The following is a 21377-nucleotide window of genomic DNA, read 5'->3' on the forward strand; positions in this document are numbered from 1 at the left end:
CCGGGCGGCGGGCGGCGGGCGGGGGCGGAGCGCGGGGGGCGCGCAGGCCTCACCCCAACCTAGAGGCAGAGCGTCACCAGCTATCTCCGGCAGGTCCGAGTCACCAAAACATCCGCAGACCTTTTCCCTTGGGGCGACTCGTGGGGTCGGGGGCGGGGGCTGTTACGGGCAGTCGCCACCCTGCCTTGAGGGCCTCGGTGAATCAGGTGCTAATCACCGCGGCTCCCCTGACTGGTTTTTCTGAATACCGCGGATTTAGGCCCCGGTCGGGGGATTCCTGTGGCTCTCCCCCACCCACGAGGACCGAGAAGGCACACGCGATGAGGAAAGGTGGACTCGGTTACTCATCTCTGAAATGACCCTACCTCCTTACCCTGGGAGAGCAGATGGTCGTATCTTAGACCTCTTACAGTGGCTTTGGCCATCTAGTGTGTCCCTATTTAGATTATAAACTGGCTCTGGTAGGTGCATGGGTATGTTGACACAATTGGATTTGGAAAGCCCCTGTCCTCGTTGAGCGGCAGAGTAATGTCTGCGTTGTGATTCTGCCTGGAGTGGACCATTTTCTAACCTGTAGCAGAGTTGTTTTGAGTATTCTGTCACCCTGACTAAAACTTTTAACTTCTTCCTTGGGGACAGAATTCTTGAGCTAGGGTTTCTCAGTTTCATTTTTATATGGTCAGCAATACCCTGGGCATAGTAAGTACTTAATGAGTGTTTGTTACACGAACACATGCTCTGTCTGATAGGGCTGAGCTCATCCCTGATGACCTCATTTCATCTGCTCCTCCTTATTCACTGAAAGTTACAGCTACATTGGCTTTTTGGGTGTTCCTTGATCATACCAGGCTTGATCACACACTTGGGCCTTTGTGTGGACTCTGCTTTCTACCTAAACATCTCCATCTTTAGTTCTTTGCATATTACCAAATGTCATTTCCTCAAAGAGGCTTTTCCTTACCACCCAATTTACAGTAGATTATCCAGTCACTATCATATTAAGCCTGTATTATTTTCTTCATAGCACTTAACAGGGTCAGATATTATATTTATTATATTTATTTGCTTACTTTTTATCTGTTTCACTAGAAAGCAAACTCCAAGGATCTGGACTTATTCTGGACTTACTCAAGGAACTGGACTTGTCTGTTTTATTCTGTACTATAGCCACGTGGACTGGGACAGTACCTGTCATAGACTGGGGGGAGAGGGGGTGAGTAAATATTTGTTGAATAAATTAATGAATTTCAGGGGCCTGAGAAAACAGCAGTGAGAAAATGCAGACATTTTGGAAGGAATTTGCAGACTCCATCTTGGCCATTTTTTTCCTTGTATGCCACATCTCCTGTGAAACAATAGGTACCAAATCCCCACATGTAGGAAGCCTCCACTCAGAGTACACCCAAAATTGTCTACTGCAGGTAGGATGGGACCCAGACCAGGCATCACACTTTCTGCCCTTTAATTCTGGAGTATTCCTTTCCTACCACCTTCACTTCTTCTACTCCCTCCTGCCTTCCAGTCACCCCGGCAGCCCACCTCTTACCCCTCTGCTCATTGCCATCATTTTTACTGACTTCCTGCTTGTAGACAACACAGCACGGTTAGTGAACTGCCTGGGGAATCCCAAGACCCACTTTGTTCCTAAATCTCACAGTGATCTTGGGCATGATGGTCAATTTTTCTGAACCACTTTCGTTCTCTTTAAATAAGCATTGGACTATGAACTTTTGAAAGTCCTGTCCAGCAATCAGTGAAGTATTCCTACTTCCTTCCACTCTACTTGTGCTGTTGTTGCTTCCAGTAGCCAATTGAACTTTCAAGAACACAACCAGTTCATGAGATGGTACTTGCCCATAAATGACAAATCCATACCCAAATTTTCTTTTGTCATTCATTTGGAACTTGTTCTTCCTCTTATTTCAGTCCTTATAGGTATATTTCTCTAGCTCAGATCATCTGCTTAACAGTCTCTCCTAGGCTCAGAACCTGCCATGCTGATCATCTAACAGAAGATCTGGCACTCTGGCCTGCTTTCTGTATGGCCCTATAAAATATAGCACATGCTCAGATTCTCAATTTTAGATTTTATGTTCTCAAATTTTATTTTATTTTATATATTTTTTGTTAAATGAGAAAAGAAGAGACCATTAACATAAGATGTCAGAAGAATCAGATTTTTAAAATTTATTATTTTGTGTCTGTTGAGGAGGGAGTAGGGTATCCATAAAGGATTATTTCCCTCACAGATTGGATTTTACAGTTGTAACAGGTTTGTTTACTTACTGATTTCTGTCTACATTTTCTAACAGTTGTTGAGAAAAGAAAGTTGAAATACCTCATTATAATGGTGGATTTATCTATTTCTCTTTTGAACTCTATATGCTTTTACTGCATATATTTTTAAGATTTTTGTTAGGTGCATACACGTTTAGGACAGCATGTTCTCTTGATAAAATGTCCGTTTTCTCATTGTAAAATTTTCTCATTATTTTTGGTAAAGAAGTCTTTTTTCTTGTCCAGATTTAGTTTGTCTAATGCTAAGCCACTTTAACTTTCTGATGATTTGTGCTTACATGGTATATTTTACTTTTAACCTACAATATCTGCATCTTTATATTTAAAATGCACATTGTTTACTTAGTATATCAGAAGTTTACAAACTATAGCCCAACGACCAGCTGGTTTGGTTTTTGTAAATAAAGTTTTATTGAAACAAACAAAAAAGACTACTTCCTCCATCCTATCCTAGACCTTACTCCACCTCCCTCCATCATAACAGTTTTACAGTTTGTCGGCCTTGCATTTCTATTACTAAAAAAGAGAAGGGAAAGTCTGATCCAATTTGGCAGTATGTCCCTATTTTCTCTCTTTTCAAAGCACAACCGCACAGCTGAAGCTCTCAGGCCAAACAGGTGTCCTGCCCATTTCCAAGCTCTTTCCTTTCTTCCTGCTTTTATAGCTCCTGATGATGGAAGGAACGGAAGGAAGGAAGGGTACTCCTAGTCAAAGCTGGCATGCTTCCCATCTAAAGGAGAATCTTTTTGCATTCTCTCACTCATAAAGTTTATAAGGCATGATAAGCCCAGTGGAATTTCTCTCCATATAAGATTTTTTACTTCCACTTTCCTTCCTGCCATTTTTATGTCTGTTAGCACATTCAACACCACAAATTTTGGCAACAACTCCTAAACAATTAAGCCTTCTTGTGTACCCAGTGAGAAATGGTGTATCAGTCATACGGGCCAGCTGGTCCATACACATGTGGTTAAGGGTAACTGGTTAGTGAGCAATTCTTTGAACTTTAAGTTGGGAGTGTGTGATATCCCACAAGCAGAAGCTTAACCATTAGAGTCAGCCAAATCATTAGGGGTGTTACTGATAATTTCAGAGAATCAAGATAAACTTCTGCCCAAACGAAAAGTATTTGTATAATCTTCCTTGGTCTTTTGAATATACTGTAATCCAGAGATTTAGAGGTTCTCAACCTTTAGCATTGCTGACATTTTGGGCTGGATAATGTTTTGTGTGTGTGTGTTGGGGCGGGGGGGGGGGGGCACTGTCCTTTGCATTGTAGGATATTTAGCAGTATTCCTGGCCACAGCTACTATTTGTCAGTAGCACCCCTCAGTTATGACAGTTGGAAATGTCTTCAGTTCCTGGAGAGCAAAATGTACCTCCTGCCACTATTACATGTACAATGGTGCCACAGAAATGAAATCTCTCTTTTTCTGTGTCATTCTTTTTTTCTCTCTTTTTCTTGCTTGATAACCAGTTATGTCTACACTAATAGATAGTGTTAGTTCTTTACAGAATTCTCAGGTCACAAATTAAGAACAAAAAGTTAACATGAAGAGAGCTAATCTAGCCAAAGCATGAATGGAAATAAAAGAAAGCTAGAACTTAATGAATTGTGGGAAGAAAAAAAAAGGTGGTGTCTAGAACTACCAAAGGAAAAGCACAAAGCATCTTCTGTTTCTCCAGAACTGTCCAGAAAGAGGGTACCCAGGTGCCTGCTTCAGGCCATGTGGAATGGGCCCCTCAGTGACCTCACCCTTTAAAAGGCCACTGATTTTCAGACCTCCAAGCAGTCTTCTGATTATAAACTTGATTTCCTCTTTATACTTAACAGGTTTGAGGAGCTCAAATCTAAGATCAGAGAGAACTGGAGACTGTGGGGTCAGAGAAAAACAGCAAGAAGAATGGATATCTAGCTAGGCTAGCTGGGCAGAGAGGGAGTTGGAGAATCTGAAAGGAGGTTAATAAGGAGATGCTAGCAGGCATTTAGTTGGGAGTCAGTAAAGTGTGTCAGCATGTAGAATTTCTGGGAGCGTTGGCAGAGGCAAGGTCAGTCTGGGAGGAATGGAGTTATTAGGCAGATAATATAGCAGAGTATCAGGCAAAAGAAAAATAAGACAAAGCCCTGGCTCTTAAAAATTGGATAGAAGGTGACACTGTTAGCCTATACATGTTAATGTGTACACATGCTGACATATTGTCAACATACATAGTTCCCAAAATTGTAAGCTTCGTTACGGCAGCAGGGCCAATTGTTATCAGCCTTAGTATCCAGCACCTAAAATAGTTCCTGAAATGTGAAGAAACATTCATATGTCCAAGTATTCACAAATAATTCATCCTTTTTTTTATATGCCAGGTACTCCTTCAACACTGCATCTACCCACCTTTACTTTTCTAGAGCAAAGCAATTTCCAGGTGGGATGGCTCTGTCATCTAGGAGTGACCAAAGTTTTACTGTCCTTTGTTTTTTAAACTGAGGGAGTGTACCCTGATGAGAGAGAGAGAGCCCAATACTTTTTGTAGCTCCGCTCTTGATATGTTGTTCTTTGGTCTTTGGTTAAGAAACCATGCCTGGCTTATGAATATCCATCTTGTAGGTTGACTATGGTTATTTTCCTTATCTGGAATGGTTTGGCTTAACCAATATACTTCCTTATCTCTGCCAAGGAATGTCTACCAGAGATAAAAAACAAGTCCTTTTTATGGTTTAAAAAATTTTTTCTTCGTTGATGATCCAAGTTCAAAACAGCTGCCAAAATCTGAACCACTAATGTTTTTTTAGACTAAGTGGAATAATCATCTTTTTCATTTAGGTCTGACAGTACTGGTATAAGATACAATTTGGGCCTTGCTTTCTTACCCTAATTTACCTGCACACAAAGAGACACATCCATGAACCTTTACCAGTTGCCTTCTATATAGTAACATGTTCGTGCTCTCCAGAGCTTTATAAAACTTGATACAAAGTGACCACCTGGACTGCAATCTAGTGTAGAGTGGGATAGTCCCTAAGTATCCCTGGTTGGAGGATCTCGTCTGTCTGCATTTACCATACCTGATGGCCAGATGCTCTTTTTGGAGGTGCACTTCTGCTTCTTCAGATGCCTGCAAGGGCCAGGGGATGGCCCAAAAGTAAAGACCTAGAGAAAATGGCAAGGGAAGCCCCAGCTCGGAGAAGTGATTGGTCAAGGTTAGCCCTTTGAGAATCTAACATCCATTTGCTAAATGTTCCTTTAGAGCTCTCCCTAGTGAAGACTTTTGTTTTGGTTGGTTTTGTTTGTTTTTCACCCTATTTTGTAAAGCAAATTGAACTACATCTGAAGATATTAAAAAATGTCTGGGTAGGGGGCTGCAGCAAGAAGGGGGTTTCCTCAGAGAATGGAATGTCCCAAGACAAATTTCACTTATGAGAGGGAAAGTCCATTTCATATGACATAATGGTGTCATTATTAAACACTCTGGTGGGTTTTACTTTTGTTAATATTTATCATAATATTCATTAATCATTGATCATTAAAACCCCATGAATTATGAAAACTCCATAATAAATAAAGTGCTTCTTAGCCTAGACAACAGACCAGGGTTATTTTCTTTCTTACCCATGCCAGAGCACTTGTATTTTCTCACTGGTCTGCAGGAGTCCATCTGCCCTTATTCAGACAAGATATCTCACCCAGAGCCACATGTTATTGAAAGACACCTATTAAGTGCCAGTTGTCCTGTGCTTTTTACCATCTTAGTCACAACTAAGTTGTGCGCCCTTTCTATACAGAGCTTCTCTTCAAATTTGCACAAACAGTAATAGAACAACTGCAGAGAGGATAAGCAATTGCCGCACAAGTTATGTTTGGTTCACAGGAAGTTAGGGCATATTACTGTCTTACATCTCGTATACCCAGTAAACCCTGAAAAGGGGCAGACAGTCTGAACCAAAGCTCGCCCTGGTTCACTGACACATTACTTGCATACTGGACAGACTACAACAATGTCTCAACCAAAAAACATTTATATTTGGCTTTGCAATGACGTCAGTTTCTCCCCTATGTTGCTCCAAAATAACAAGGAGGTGCTATTTTACCTCTCATAATTAAAGGGTCCATGAAGGTGCCTTTTCTATATCAAAGGCATAGCTTGTCTTGCAGGTGACATGAGATCTCTGTCTCTACACACAGAAAAACTGGTGACTTAAATGACAGTTCCTTTCTTGCTTGTGGAGGATTTGTCTAGCAGCCCCATGGTGAGTAAGTGCTGTAGATGGGTAGAAAAATAGAAATATAAGATAGTGTGATAGGTGGACATCTTTCCTCACTGCAGTGCTTTTTAAAATATGTACAGTTTAAAATGAACTTTTGCTTTTAAAATTTCACTATTTTTGTTGCAGTTATAATAAGCAAATGAAGCAGGAAGCTCTCTGCAGCTCTCTGTGGTTATTTTATTTAAGCTGTGGATGAACGTGTGTGTGCTTTTTCTCTTGAGTGGTAGCAACTCTAGAACTTGGGAGTTGGTGTAAGTGTTGATTCCAATTGCTAGGATTAGTACATATCTGACTATCACAGATAGGGCTGCAGAAGTAAAATGTCTAAGCAAGTGGTCAGCAATACCACTTTGAAAAGGACCATTCTTTCTTCTAGTTATCAGTTTAGGGTAACAGTTTCACAGAATAAGATAATACTCTCTTAACTCTCTTTACCTATTTCCCAAAGAAATATATAGTCTTTGCAGCAGCCATTTAATTTTGTAGAATATCTTATTTCTAAGACATTTAATCATTACATAAAAAGAGGAAGCAATTTGATTCTCTGACTTGGTATAAAGTATCTCTTATGTGGGGTGACCAAATTGTCCCAGTTTGCCCAGGACTTCCCTGGTTTTAAAACTGAAAGTCCTGTGCCCTAGGAGGCCTTTTAGTCCTGAGCAGTCCAGGACAGCTAGTTACTCTACAGATACAGTGTATTTGGGGGACATATACATCAATTTTAAATGAGAAAAAATACTTAATTATTATTTAAACATCTTCCTCTTTATTACAAATAGTTCCATGAATGAAATGTTGAAAAGGAGCAGGTGCTTCCCATTACTGGGCAGGGCTAGACAGATTTCTGCTGCATTGTACACAAAGCAGAAACTATTCTCTCCTAGAGGGTTGTAGTGGGAAATTGATACCTTCCAGAAGGGAAATATTGGCAGAAGAAAAGTCAGTATTTTTCTCTGGAGAAAAATACAGTTTGATTTCTCCCCAAACAAGTCATAGTTGTGTTAGGTTTCATTTGAATATTTTCCCTAGAAACTATCTCAGAGTAACCATGCACATCTACTAGATTTTCCTTATAATATTAAATTGAAGAGATAACAATGCTAGAAAGAGTAAGTGCTTATTTTAAAAGAAATGGACAAGTGGTTAGATTATCATAATATGGATGGTTTGGGTACCTAAATACATTAGTGTTTCCTGGTCTTGAATCTACTCCCTGCCCACTGCCCCACAGCCCAGTTCTGCTCTCCAGGTAACATGGACTCAGAGGTCCTGGGCATGCATATTCTCCATCTGCAAGCATTCAGGTGGCTTTTTAATTCACTTAACTAGCATTTATTGAAAGCCTGTTATGTTCTGGGCATTGTCCAGAAGCTCTGAATGCAAAAATAAAAACAAAACTACCCTACACTTAATGCACATCTATTATAAGTCAGTGGAAAAGAGGGGCTTATATGTAAATACCTTCCATGCAGTGTGGTATACTCTGAGTGTAAAACTTGCTTTGGGAAGTTAGTGGAGAGTACTCTTATAGCTGCCTCAGCAGCCTCTTCTTTTCTGTAAAAATAGGCATCATATTTCTGCATTTCTGGTATGCAATCTCCTTTTGAAATATAAAATCATGTGTTTTAAATATAATTTTGGTTATTCAGAGCCAGGAATATAAGGTTGCCCTGTCTTAGTACCACATTCTAGAACTCTTGGTTCCTAAAGTATCATTTCCAAAGATGCTGTGTTGTATGGAATGATGCATGCACCTTGTACCCAGACATAATAAAGGCAACACCAGAATGTGCTCTTGTTTATAAGCCAAAACCAAGTTTAGTGGCTTCCCACCTTTCACCATCCCCACCCCCTCCCCTTGCCCTTTATGGGATTCTCAAAGGTACCATTTTCAAGGGAAGATTTGAACTTCAGAGGAGTTACAAATAAATAAAAGCCACACACACACACATACACACACATGCTAGTTTGGGAAATATTCAGCCTTGTGAAGGAAAACCTTTTCGCCCGTACTTCTTGAGGAAAACCTGGCCTCAAGAGGTAAATGGTTGGTAATGAGCTAAATCAGCAAACTGAATTTGGCACATATTGAAGAACATTGAATTGCAGAACTTGAAGCACCTTTGACAATTGTAAGATTCTAATCCAAGCCACTTGGCAATTGAGGCACCAAAATATTAGATGATTTTCTTAGGACTACACAGATAAGCAGTATCAGAAAATATTTGTTGTTCCAGGTTCCCCCCTTATTGCCCAGGCCCCACCTCTGATTACTTGCACCTCCCCACTATCCAGCAACTAGGAGGTCAACCCTCAGGACACCTCAAAGCCTTCACAACTTTAAACTCTGCTACTACTCCAGGCTGCTTTTATTTGGGTGGGTCAATAATCATGATATAGTAATATATTGAATATTCACCCTGAGAAGGCTGGATGAGATTCCAACCAAAGACAAGGAAGGCAACAACTGCTTCAGGTGGAGGGAGGTGTGTGAACAGTGGCACAAATATGGTAGGTAGTCAGACAGGCCTGAGAAGAGCAGGACAATAAGCCAGATATGGAATGTCATCAGGGCAGAAAGCCCCAGGTGCCTAGCAACAGGCAAAACTGGGAAAACAAGGGCCTCACCCCTGGTTGGCCTTTCCTCCCCTGGCATATCACTGGTCATGCAGTTTAAACCCCTTGACTTTTGATATGGCTGGTCTGCAGTTTGGACCTTCTCTTGACCTTTCATATTGCTGGGTATGTGGTTCAGGCTCTCCCCTGACCTTTTCTGCCCTGTCATGTTGCTAGTTATGTGGTAGACCCCCCTTAGAGGAGGAATAATGGGCAGGAGAATAGCCTCATATGACACCCATACAAGCCCTTGCACAACCACTCCCTTAAGCATTAGCCCCTAGGGATAACATCTAGGCCTCAGTTGTGTTTCAGCTCCAAGCCCAGAAAAGCCACAAAACCAGACCAGCTATGCCAATGTTGACATCTGGATGAGCTGCCTTGATTGATGACACACTGCCCTGGCACCTACCAACCAGTAGAGACCACATCTCTAAAAGGACACACCTGGAAACCTGATGAATATTCTATTGAGATCTTCCCTTGGGGCCTCCCCCTTGAACTCCCCACCATTAAAAGCTTTTAGGATGGAGGACCCAACGTGCTCTCCCTCTCTGGAGTGTGCCTGCACATTTCCCAGCTCTCTTTTCTTTCCCCCATGTGCATCACTTTTACCTTTCTTTCTCCTAAGCTCCAGGCCCCCCCTTCTTTTGCCTCTGTAACTTGTTTCCTGAACCTGTTTCTTCTAGAGCTCACTTCTTCCACCTCTGTGACTTTCTAAACAAACTTTTACTTATAGTTTGAGTCTTGGCTCTGAATTCTTTTCTAGCCACAACTCAAGTTCTGAGGTTGCTGAAGTGCAGTCTGGGCTGACTCCACCCATCAAGATCTTGTGCTGTTTTTGCCACCAACACAAAGGCTGGCGGTAGAGGTATGGTTCAGATAGTAATGTGAGTGGGGCCTTAGCAAGACCCTGAGAAATTGACGGGAGGTTAAGGCCTTGAGTGCATCATCTCTCTGAGAATCATTTATTAGGAAAATTAACCTGTCATTAGCACTGAAGATGGATGAGTTCGGGAACAGTGAGATCTACTAGGAAGGTATTTCCATAGTCTAGAGATGACGTACTTACATCTAAAGAAGTCAGATGGACAGAGGGGATAGGGTAACATGGAGCAGGGGGAGCATTAGTCAATGACTAAATTGTATCACAAATATTGCACACCTACTATACACCAGATACCAGCCTGGGCCTTCAAGATACAGAAATGAAAAGGCATGGTTTTTATTCACAAGGAAATTGTAGTTCCATAGGGAACATGGGCAAGGGATTAGTTAGATGCCATACTGTAAGCTAAGTGTTGGGGACAGGAGAAGGAAGTGGCTAAGGGAACTCAGAGAGAAGGCACTATATTAGTGTCTTAACAGGTAGCTGAATCCAACAAGATAGTTCAGGTAACTGCAATGAGGAATTATCTCATGCAAGGTGTGCCAGAATTGAGAAAACACAAAGTAGCTGCTGAGGCAGCAGGAGATGACTATGGTGAGAAACTGTTGCCACCCCTAAGCCTCAAATGGCTAGAGGAAGAATAGGTTGATTGGACCCCAGTAGAAGCTGAAGCCATGGCAGTGGGCCACCTGACTGGAACTGTAGTTGGGGAGTATTGTGGGCTGAATTGTGTCCCCTGAAATTCATATGTTGCAGTCCTAATCCCCAGTACCTCTGAATATGACTGTGTTTGGACTTTGGGACTTTTAAAAATATAATTAAGGTAAAAGGAGCTCATTGGGGTGGGCCCAAACACAACTGGACTGGTGTCCTTGGGAGGAGATTAGGACACAGATACACACACAGAGGGAAGACCTTGTGAGGACATGGGGGAACACCCATCTATAATCCAAGGAAAGAGTCCTCAGAAGAACCAACCTTGCTAACACCCCAGTCTTGGATTTTCAGCCTCCAGAGCTATGAGATGATAGTTTTTGTTGCTTAAAGAAATAATAGATGTTGTTGGCCCAGTGTATGGTGCTTTGTTACAGCAGCAGCCCGGGCAAACTAACACAGAGAAAGAAATCACCATGGCCAGAAGCTTGATTTGATCAGGGAGGCCATGGAAAGAGATACTCTGGCCTTTCTCTCCAACTGCTCTCTCATCTCACTTAAAAGCTAAACACATCTGGAAGTCGGCCAAGGAGCCCAACTCATTTGTTGTGTATGTTTAGTCTTCCAGGGCACTTGTGGGACAAAGGGGGTAGGAATAGAGCAAGCTGGGAGAGGGAGTAAATAGAAAATAATCCTCAAAGACATCTCATCTAGTTTTGAGAAGTCAAGGTGGGTACATGGAGGAGTGACTCTTGAACTGAGTCTGGAATAACAAGTTAGTTAATAGGTTGATACTATTCTCCCCTTTTTACAAATAAGAAAATTAGGCTCAAAGAGGTAAGCAAATGGCTAAGCCAGCTTTCACGCTCAGGGCTGCCTGGCTCAATAGCCACCAGTACAGGTTGCATTCCTGAGGGTACAGTCATCAGCCAGACAATAAAGCCTGGATAAAGGGCAGTTTCAAAGAGGTTGCTACAGACACAAAGTCATTTTGGTAAGAGAGACTGTCACACCCTGGAGGTCATGAAGTGGTTTACCAAGTTGAGCGTATAGAGTGCAAAGTGAGAGAGGCAAGATAGGAGAACGGAGGCAGGACCAGATGAAAAACATCCTCATATGCCATGTTAGGAAGTTTGGATTCCTCAGAAAACTTGGAGTTTTTGAAGAATTTTGATTTTGGAATGAGCATCTTGAGGGCTTTTGGAAGATGTCATATTCTAGCAGGTGAGACTGAAGATGGGAAAATCAATTAAAAGGCCTTTGCAGAAAGCCAGGTGAAAAATAATAAGGGTCTTAAGTACAGACTGATAGTGAGGATGGAGAGAAGAGGACTGATTGGGGAAACAGGAGGGGCGAGAATACACTGGACTTGAAGACTAACAATGTAGAAAGTGGGGAGGAGAGAAGAGCAAAGGACTTAGCTTTCCCAGGTTCCTAGCTTGGGAAAATGCATGAATGCTGGTGTCATTCACAATAGCTGAGAACACAGGATTGGTGGGCAAATGATGATTGCTGTCTGAGCAGGCTGAGTTTCAGGTGTCTCTGAGTTACGCAATTAGAAAATATAGAGCCAAATTACACAACAATGATGTAAATTTTGTTAAGTGTCTTACAGCATAAATTACAATATGTTGATTGCTCTGAAAAAATGATTATTTTTCCTGCAATTGTTATAAGAGACAAGGTAATACCACCATGATTAGGTCAGTTATAAGTATGTTATTTCAATAATTTGTTAAGCAGTTATTAAGTTTTTAACTTTGCATAAAGTACTGAAGTAAGTGTTGGGAGATGGAAAGGTTTCAGAGAAAGGTGAATAAGACAGATTTTTCCAGGAAGAGTTGATGGAATACCAAAAATAAAACAAATACATGACCCAAAAACAAAGATGGTGGAAGTGCTAAGTGTGGAATAAATGTGGTCATTGTGTATCTAAAGATTCCCAACTTAACACAGATATGGTGATGTGAGCTACCTACACATCCTGTTCGTCATCTTATTAGCAGTAGAAAATAACATAAGGGCTAGAAAAAGGTGATAACTTTTAAATCCACCTGGGAGAGCAAATTATCCGTATCATGCAGTATATCTCTCTCCAGAGTAGTATCTCAAATTAGCTCAAATAGGCAACAAATAATGAGTAAGTGCATTATGAAATGCCAATATGTATAAAGATAAAAAATGCCTGTGTAAATAAGTGGCTCCAAAGATTGTTTTATGAGACCTTAATTTGAAATAATTTATTTTATCATTCATATCATCTTCAGTGATTTGGTAGTTCTGACAACCCCAGTTAGGATCAGAAGATAGCCCTTTAGAACCAAGTAGTGTAAAAGAGGGACAATCTAATTGAAATATGGCTCTTAATCCTCCTAAAAGTCTCTTGCATCTGTGTGGTTATGCTCTTGGTCAAATAATGTCTTTAACATATATTTGAATAATAAAGATAAAGCACTATGCATTTCCTTTATTGCAACAGAAAAAACTATACATTTGTAAGGCCAACTAAATAAGTAAAGTTCTATTTTATTATGTTTTAATTGAAATCACAATAAAATAGGAAGAAAGATGAGGAGTTCTGATACATAGAAAACAAGGAGTATCATTCCCACTCTAACAAGTAAAATCTAGGTAAACTATATACTAATAACTTTACTGTAGGGTAAACAGAAGCAGTCTGGCTTCCCCACCTAGGTGTCTGGGTAACTAAGGGAAGCAGTTTTCCATAACCTTGAATGGGCCTGATAAGTAGTGTTCTTATAGCTTTGAGACTGGGTCTGATAAATGGTTCTCTTAACATGAAGTGGGCTCGCATGCACAGAATCATGCTATACAATACAACATCTTGGCTTTCTGCCAGCTTTGTTTGTCTCTAGTATTTAAGGGGGTAGGGGCTTCCCACTGGACACACGCAGCTTGCAGCATGCATGGCTCTCTCACCCGCCTTTAAATAGAGGAGTGTCAAGGATCCCCAGGCTCTGCACAGTTCCTCTTGTCTGTCCAAATCTAGAGTGGACATGCCAGGCCTCAACAGGCTGCAATACATCTACCCATCAGAGACCTAAGGTCATAAGTTAACTAAATAGCTCCAAGTCCGAGGGAAGATAGGTCCTTTAAAGGATAGACAGGATATGAGCACCTGTCCATCAATAGTAAAACATGGCAGGAAAAGAAGCTGGATAAAACATGAGCAGGTAAGAGCTAAAAAATTTTTAATACAGTGCTTCATACTTGAGCTAGTGTAAGAGACACCTACCTGACTTAAGAATTTGTGCACACCTGTAGCTTCTTCCCCTTAGAGTTTCACCAGATTCTCTTTGGTCTGATGAGGGGAGGAAAGGGCAGGAGATTGGAAAGAACCTCCTATGGTAGTGTAGGCATGGAAAAGGTGAGTGCTGTCACTTTAGGAAAATTAGGAGTCACACCCAGACCTTTTGCCATTGGGAGAGGGGCAATAATGTCAGTCCTAGGGCACAGGTGAACATGCATTGTGTTGATGGAAGATTAAAAGTAAAAACACTCATCATGGCCCAGTGGTTCAGTTGCTCGGAGCATTGTCCCATACACCAGAAGGGTACAAGTTTGATTCCAAGTCAGAGCACATACCTAGGTTGTGGGCTAAATCCCCTATCTGGATGCCTACAGGAAGCAATGGATTGATATTTCTCTCTTTCTCTCTCCCTTTATCTTTCTCTCTAAAGACAATAAACATATTCTCAGGTGAAAATTTAAAAAAGAAAAGTAAAAACCCTGTATCTTTGGGCGAGGGACAGAAAACAATCCTGGACCCAGGATCCTATAGCAATACCTTAGGTGTCTCATGCCACTGGGAGAGGGCAAGAAAGTCTAACACATGGGGTTACCAGATTTAGCAAATAAAAGTATAGTTAAATTTCAATTTCAAACAAATGATAAATAATTTTATTTGTGCAATGTTTGGGACATACTAATGCTTAAAATATTGTTTGTTTTTTATGTGAAAGTAAAATTTAATTGGGTTTTATCTGACAACCCTACCTATACAAGACCTGCCAAAGATATACAGAAGAATTTTACTCCATGGTAGGAAGGGAAAAGCTCAACCCTGAAGTCCCAGGCACACAGCGCCTGCCTAAAACTGACAACAGGACATGCTCCTGTTTCCCACCACAAAGATAACAAACACTAAGTAACCAGCAACACTAGTCCACCATTGGCAGTGATAGACAAGAACATGGAGAGAAAATCTGTCTGTGGTGTGAGAGCACACAGAAGACCCAAAGCCAAGAATGCAGCAGAAACCTTAAGGAAAACTGCCACCCTAAGCACCATCTAATACCAGAGAAACATGAAGCCCGTGGTCCACTGAAGGTACCCAGAACCAAAATCCAATTGAACTCCTGACCAGATTGACTTAACTCCCTGAATTAACTACTAGAAGAAAAGTCATCCTCTTTCTAGGAAGAAATGCTAGGCACCTGAGTATATATACAAAAGAAGTGGAAGCAAGGACTTACACAGATACTTGTCCCCCAATGTTTATTGCAGCATTATTCACAATAGTCAAAAGGTAGAAACAACCAAACATCATCAACAGATAAATGAATAGGCAAAATGCAGTATATACTTACAATGGAACATTATGCAGCCTTGAAAAAGGAGACAGCTGTGAAATATGGATGAACTTTAAAAACATTATGCTAAGTGGAATAAACCACAGCAAAAGGATAAATATTGTATGATTCCACTTATATGAGGTATCTAGAATAGGCGAATTCGTAGTAGAATAAAGGTTACCAGGGACTTGGGGAAGGGAGGAATCAGGAGTTACTGGGAATGATAAACTGTTACAAAAATAGTAGTGATAGTTGCATAATATTGTGAACATACTTAATTTTTGTTATATATTATATATAATTTAATTTACCAAATCATACATTTAAATGTGATTAAAATGGTAAGTTTTATGTATATTTTACCACAAAAAATAAGTTTTAGAAGTCTTAGGTTCTCAGGCTCAGGTGACTTCACAGGCATATATTCCAAACACTTAACAAAGAAATAATACCAAGTTTACACAGTGTTCTGGAAAATAGAGACAGAACACTTCTCAAGACATTCTGTGAAGCCAGCATTGCCTTGGTACCAAAACCAAAGACAATACGAGAAAAGAAAACTACAGACCAATTTTATCATGAATATAATGTAAAAATCCTGAACAAAATATTAATAAAGCAAATCCACTGATATTTGAAAAGTATAATAAATCATGACCAATTAAGATTTACCCCATAAATGCAATGTTGGTTCAATATTAGAAATTAAACTAAATAATTCACCACATCAATAGACTAAAGAAAAAAACTCTGAATAGATATAGATTTTTTTACTTTTTAGAAAACCCAGCAATTGTTTCTAATAAAACTCTCAGCAAACTAGGAATACAAGGGAATTGCCTGAGAAAAGAAATGTATTAAATACCTGCAGCTGATTAAAAGATAGCAGCAGAGTAGCTAGAAGCTCCATCCACTTGCTCCCAGACCCAGACCAGGCTCTACAAAGCACAGAGCAGGCGACGGGAGTCCAGTAGAGAGTGACAGTGAGAGTGTGTGTGAATAAGTATGTTTTGGATGAGAGTGTGAGGAGTGCACAGCAGCCTGCCTGCCTTCAGGGTGCCCAGGAGCCAGTGGCCCAGGCTCTCCAGGTGGAGCCACCACAGCTGCCCAGCTCAGCACTTCTGGCTGCTGTGGTGGATCTTTTTCTTCAATTTGGCCCTCTTTTTTATTTATATATTATTTTTATTATTTTTATTATTTTTATTTTGTATTTTGTTTATTGTGTGTGTGTGTGTAAATGTCTGTTTAAATCTAAGATTATATACTTCCCTTCTATTACTCCACTTCTGTTCTGGCAGCACCTGTACAACAGTGTATAAGACATTGTGGATTGAGTGACTCTCAGCCAACCAGAGGGAAGGTCCCACCAAAGAATGACCCAACAACAATCAAGACCCAATTATAACCAGAGAGCCCACATTAATGGCATAAAAGGCAGCCCAAGAGCATTAAGCTCAGGAGATCAAGGAAACTCTGACGACTGAGCCCCACAGATCTCCTACCATAGAAGATCACACCACAAAGACAGGTAATCAAAGCAGATTAACCTTATATGCAGAAACAAACAAGAAGAGTCAACGAAAATGCAGAGACAAAGAAACAACCTCCAATTGAAAGGAAAGGAAGAATTCCCAGAAAGACTGCTAAATAAAATTGAGGCAAGCAATGTATCAAACATTGAGTTAAAAATAAAAGTTATAAAGATGCTCAAGGAGCTCAGTGAGAACTACAAAGAACTCTAAGGAAGCTATAAGGAACTTACTGTGAACTACCCCAGCATGAAAAAAGACATAGAAACTACCAATAAGAGCCCAGTAGAAATTAAAAATACAGTATTTGAAATTAAGAACACAGTAGAAGGAATTAAAAGCAGGTTAGATGAAACAGAGGATCAAATTAGTGAGCTGGAGACAAGGTAGAAAAATAATTCCAGACAGAGCAACAAAATGAAAAAAGACTCAAAAAGGATTAAGAGGGTTTAAGGGGGTTGCAGGACAATATGAAACATAATAATATCCATATAATAGGGATACCAGAAGGAGAAGAGGAGCAAGGGATAGAAAACCTGTTTGAAAAAGTAATGAGAGAAAACTTCTCTAACTTGACAAGAAAAAATGTCATGGAAGTCCAGGAAGCATAAAGGGTCTTAATCAAGAGGAACCCAAAGATGCCCACTCCAAGACACATCATAATTAAAATGGCAAAATTCAAAGACAAAGAGAGAATCTTAAATTTGACAAAGAGAAAATTTTAAAGGCAACAAAGGAGAAATAGCTAGTAGCATACAAGGGAGATCTGATAAGGCTAGTGACTGATTTCTCAACAGAAACACTACAAGCCAGAAGGGACTGGCAAGAAATATTTCAAGTAATGAAAAGCAAAGGCCTGCAATCAAGACTATTCTACCCAGAAGGGCTCTCAATTAAAATGGAAGGTAAACTAAGAAGTTTCCCAGACAAAAAGGAGTCTGAAAGAATACACCTCCACCAAACCAGCATTGAAAGACATGCTAAAGGGAATAACTTAAGAAGATGAAGAAAATATATAGAGACAGAGGAACACAAGTTCAAATGGAAAAAAATGGCAATGAATAAGTACCTATCAATACCTAATGTAAATGGTATTGTACCAAATAAGTACCAAGTGTAAATTAATTAAATGCTCCAATCAAAAGACATAGAGTAACTGAATGGATAGGAAAACATGACATGTACATATGGTGTCTATGGTGCATATATGGTCCACCTCACAACAAAAGGTCTCCATAGACTGAAAGTGAAGGGACGGAAAAAAATATCCAAGTAAATGGAAATGAAAAAAAAAACAACAAACAAACCTGTGGTAGCAATACTTATATCAGACAAAATAGATTTTAAAATAAAGGTCATAAGAAAAGACACAGAAGGACACTTTATAATACTTAAGGTAATTATCTATCAAGAAGATAACCCTTGTAAATGTATATGCACCCAACATAGGAACACCCAAAAATATAAGGACAATCATGGAAGACTACAAGGTATTGACAGCAACACACTCATAGTAGAGGATTTTAACACCCCACTATCAACAATGAACAGATCTTCCAAACAAAGAATCAACCAGGATGTTGTGGCACTGAATGACACTCAAGATCTAATGGACTGAATTGATACTTACAGAACCATTCTGACAAAGAAGCAAAATATACATTCTTTTCAAATGCAAATGGAACATTTTCAAGGATAAACCACATGGCAGGACACAAAACAAGCCTCAACAAATTCAGGAAAAGTGAAATATCAAGCATCTCATATCACAATGGCTTGAAACTAGAAACCAACCTCAAGGAAAAAACTCAAAATCAGTCAAATTCATGGAGACTGAATAACATGTTATTAAATAATGAATAGGTTAACAATGAGATCAAGGAATAAATCAAAAAGTACCTGAAAACAAATGGAAATGAACACATAACAGCCCCAAACTTATGGGACACTGGGAAGGCAGTCCTGAGAGGAAAGCTCATAGCAATACTGGCCTACCTAAAAAAGATAGATAAATCTCCAAAAAATAACCTATCTGTTCATCTATAAGAACTAGAGGAACAATAACAAACAACACAGAGAAAAATAGAAGGAAAGATATATCAAGATCAGAGCAGAATTAAATGACATAGAGACTAAAAGAACAATTCAAAGGATCAACAACACTAGGAGCTGGTTCTTTGAAAAGATAAACAATATCAACAAGCCTTCAATCAGACTTATCAAGAAAAAAAAGAGAGAGGGCCCAAATAGATAAAATCAGTAAAGAAAGAGGAGAAATTATATGAAATTCCACAGAAATACAAAGGATTGTAAGAAATTACTATGAACGGTATATGCAAAGAAATTGGACAGCCTGGATGAAATGGGCAAATTTCTAGAAACATATAATCTTCCAAAACTGAATCAAGAAGAATCATAAAGGCTAAATAGACTAACAACAACTAGTGAGATTGAAGCAGTAATAAAAAAAAAAAAACTCCTAGCACACAAAAGCCTTGGAACAGATGGCTTCACACATGAATTTTACCAAATATTTAGAGAAGAGATAACTACTATCCTTCTCAAACTATTCCAAAAAATTCAAGAAGAAGGAAGACTCCCAAACTCTTTTTATGAGGCCAGTATTATCCTAATTCCAAAACCAAGAGAAGACACAACAAAGAGAAAACCACAGGCCAATATTGCTGAAGAACATAGGTGGTAAAATCCTCAACAAAATAATGGCAAAGTGGATCCAGCAACACATTAAAAAGATCATACACCCTGGTTGAGTGGGATTCATCATAGGGATGTGGGAAGGTACAATATTTGGAAATAAATAAATATAATACACTACATAAAGAAAATGAAATACAAAAATCACATGATCATATCAATAGGTGCTGAAAAAGCATTTGATAAGGTACAGCACCTATTTATGATAAAAACACTCAGCAAAGTGGAAATACAGGAAGCATACCTCAACGTACTAAAGGCTATTCACAAGAAACCTACAGCCAATATTACACTCAATGGACAAACACTAAAAGCTTCCCCCCTAGGGTCAGGAACAAAACAAGGCTGTCCACTTTCACCACTTTTATTCAACATACTATTGGAAGTTCTAGCCACAGTAATCAGACAAGAAAAAAATAAAATAAAAGGCATCCCAAATGGAAATGAAGAAGTAAAATTGTCATTGACTACAGATGACACGATAGTGTACATAGAAATCCTTACAGGCTCCACCAAAAAACTACTTGACCTAATAATTGGATTTGTCAGAACAGCAGAATACAGAGTCAATATTCAGAAATCAAAGGCATTTTTTGTATACCAAAAATGAAATATCAATTATTTCATTAAAAAGGTTGAGAGATAAGGTGGGAGCATAACCCAGTTCTCCCTGTGCCCAGCTGGAACACCTAGACAATCTTCTGAGGAACAGAGTGAACAGCCAATGGAATCCCAGCTTCTATGAAGTTTGGAGGCCAAAAAACTGCAGAGGACATTGAAAGCCAGAGGGTGAGGAGATTGCACTGGGACAGTAAGGTCCCTGGGATCTGTTCAGGGACCAAGGCTCCTGTGGTCCCTGGCCCAGTATCTGCCACAGAATATGAGGAGAAGAGTTAGATCACCAGTTCCCTCCCCTACCAGAGCAGGGAAGGCAGCCCAGTACCAGGAGAGACCTGGATGCTGGAAGTCGCTGGGGGAAATGGAGATGAAGTGTGAGACACACAGATGTGGTACACATCTGCTGGGACTGTGGACACCAGCACCACAGAAATTGAGGTGCCAGGTGACAACTGGGGAAGGGAGGAGTTGGGCCATGTCAGACTCTGACTCAGATAGTTTCCAGACTGGTTGGAAAGTTGGGCTGTGTGAAAAGCTGTGTGCTTGTTAAGAATGTTGGACAGGTGCTTTGTAACTCCCAAGCAGTGTCTGGCTTGCCCTGAGGGTGATTTTAGCTGCATGCACCCAGAGACTCAGTGGTTAAGTGGAACCACTCACCCAAGTTTGTCTCATGCTGTGCACCAGACACTGAGGGGCTGAGTGAAACACCATGTCTGAGATTGACTCATGCTCTGCACCCAGTTACTGAGTGGCTGATTTGAGTCTGGCAGCTCATGGAGGACCTGGGCTAGAAAACTGTGAATTTTACTGTCCAGACCTGGTCCCTATCCTCACAAGACCATAGGAAGGGAGAAAATCAAAGCCCAGCCTTTCCTCTTCCTGTGGCATCTAGGAAGACCAGCAGTACTTGCTGAACAGGTTTAAAGTCAGCAGGAGGCTTATTATTATTTTTCGTTTTTATTCCTCTCTCTTTTTTCTTCCTTTTTTTTCTTCCCCCAAGTGAGACAATAAGACACGGAGTTGCGAGGAGTCCAGAGACAGGTCAAAAGGAGGAGCACAAGGCTAACCTCTAAAACTGCAAAACTGGGACAAATGTCATTTTGCTATCCCATAGAGCTGACATTTTATTGTTTATGTGTATTATTTTTATTTTTAATTATTTTTACCACTTTTATTAGTATTTTTTCTCTTCCTTATGTTTAGTT

At 40.0% G+C, this 21377-nt stretch overlaps 1 long non-coding RNA gene across 1 annotated transcript; it reads left to right on the forward strand.

Annotated features, from left to right (window-relative positions):
• Positions 1–11536, forward strand: LOC118500757. The gene is made up of 2 exons (XR_004903341.1): positions 1–330; positions 9477–11536. It is a non-coding gene; the product is annotated as an uncharacterized LOC118500757 (long non-coding RNA).
• Positions 11537–21377: the final 9841 nt, after the last annotated feature.

The sequence above is a fragment of the Phyllostomus discolor genome, chromosome 5 (assembly GCF_004126475.2).
Source record: "Phyllostomus discolor isolate MPI-MPIP mPhyDis1 chromosome 5, mPhyDis1.pri.v3, whole genome shotgun sequence".
NCBI classification, from domain to species: domain Eukaryota; kingdom Metazoa; phylum Chordata; class Mammalia; order Chiroptera; family Phyllostomidae; genus Phyllostomus; species Phyllostomus discolor.